The following is a 2,245-nucleotide window of genomic DNA, read 5'->3' as shown; positions in this document are numbered from 1 at the left end:
TAAAAAAATAATAAAACACACATCATTGCAAAATCAATACATTTATCGTTCCACTCAGAATCTAAAATCAAATTTTCTTTCTTTGGTGGCCAGTTTAACAATAACTTCATCAATAGTTATTTATTTTGTTAAAAAAATTGAATCTAAACAACTAAACAAAAAACACCAGTACAGGACAAGGTAGGTACTAAGTTTTAAATAAATATATTAACGTTTTTACGTATATAAATATATAAATATGTAAATATGTAATACAATTAAATATTTATTAAAATCAGCTAGTATAATAATACTATTCAATAATAATATATCTTGTGATCTTTATAGATGTATAGATATAATCTATGCACAATATTACATTAATAATATGATAAAAATTAAAGTGTTTTTGCTTACAAGTCATAACTATACTTATTACACATAATATTTAACCTTTACGCTTTTTGTGTATTCATATTGATACATATTATTTTAGTATTTTGTGTTTGTCTGTTCGTAGGTAGATATACACCAAAAGTGATTAATGCATTATTTTTATATTGGGAATCGGGAATGTCATGAATATTGTTTTTTTCTTCAGTAAATTAAACAATAATTGAGTAGGTAGGTACTAAGTAGTTCTATTTCTAAAGTAATTACAATAACCATTAAAACCATAGACAAAGAAATTAATGTCAATAAGTATTTAGTATTTAGTAAATCTAATATATAAAATTCTCGTGGCTTATCCGAATTTTGAACCTTTAGGACTTTTTTATGTCTCAATATTTAGGGTGCAATTGGCGTGAATTTGCGTGACCTATTTCGAAACCGTAAACCCAAAGCTCCAAGTGCCATAGGCTTTACCCCTTTATTGCCATTTCCCCACCCCTCCTCAAACAACAAAAAAATCTTTTTCAAATTTTTTTTTTACGTCAATATTTGGCGTGCCAATTTGCGTGACCTATTTAGAAACTGCAAACCCTTATTTGTACATATTCGGTGTATTACTATTTTTAGTATCAATAATTATATACCAACATATTGTAGGTACTCAATTATGTATCCATACACTTTTTAAATGTTATTTATTGAAAGATAATTAGTGATCTGACCGAAATAGATTTTTTCGCTGTTTGAGGGGGGCTGGGGAAATGGTAATAAAGGGGCAGAGCCCATGGTACTTGTAGCTTCGGGCTTACGGTTTTGAAATAGTTCACGCAAATTCACGCTAAAAGCACGCTAAATATTTGCGTTGAAACCAAAAAACAAAAAATTTTTGAAATTCTATATGGGTGGGAAATTCCTTCATTTTGTATTCGGTTGATGTATAGTTTACACTTCAATGATTATCTCTCGTATGCAAGCCCGGTTTAAGGGGGGCAGGGGGGCCAAGTCCCCGGGGCCCACGTGTGTAAAGGGCCCATAGTCTTCTCGGCTTAAAATTACATCGAGTGATAATTTTCACTTTTTATAGTACCTACAAGAATATTTTTCTTTTTTCTTTTTGAACTAACATGCGATGGGGCCCGTCGACCGTGTTTACCACCTATAGCATGGTAAGTGGGGACACATAGCGTCATAGCCAGGTTTGTGTGTATAAGGAATAGGCATATATTTCGTTATCACTGTTTTTAAAAATAGAATTGGGGAAATTTGTTCATGACGTGACCGTCTCGGTCGTGGATACTCAGAATTCAGATGTCTACCGACTAAACTGTCTATTATCTTTATAGTTTATTAGTCACAACATTATATTATTTCTTTCGTATGTAATGTTATTGTTGATGTGTAGTCGTAAAGACGAACAGTTGATGTTTAATGTTTTATAGTTCGTTTTGAATTATTTTTATTAATACGTAATTGGCGTTTACATTATGTCAGCTGCAAGTAAAAAATATTTAAGTGGTAGCCAAAAAAGAAAATTGAGAAAAGAAAATCAAGATAAAATACAAAAGTTACCAAGAATCGATAAATTTTGTGTTAATTCTTCAGCTGGTTCTAAGAAAGGTATTATATAAAAAATATATTTAATTAACTATTGTTAACTATTAGGTATACCATTATTAAGTACCTATATAAATTAAATATATACCTCGATTAAAACAATTATGTATTTTATAGATGTATCTCAAAATTCTGAAATACAGAAAATAACAGATTTACCAATTAAATCGGCAGTAATTAAAATCGATAATGATGAACAGCAAATTCATAACTCTAGTACAGGTAATAAAATATGTCATAACATATTTAAATTTTTAGT

This window comes from Acyrthosiphon pisum, chromosome A2, assembly GCF_005508785.2.
Source record: "Acyrthosiphon pisum isolate AL4f chromosome A2, pea_aphid_22Mar2018_4r6ur, whole genome shotgun sequence".
In the NCBI taxonomy this organism is placed as follows: domain Eukaryota; kingdom Metazoa; phylum Arthropoda; class Insecta; order Hemiptera; family Aphididae; genus Acyrthosiphon; species Acyrthosiphon pisum.
Note: the sequence above shows the minus strand (reverse complement) of the source record.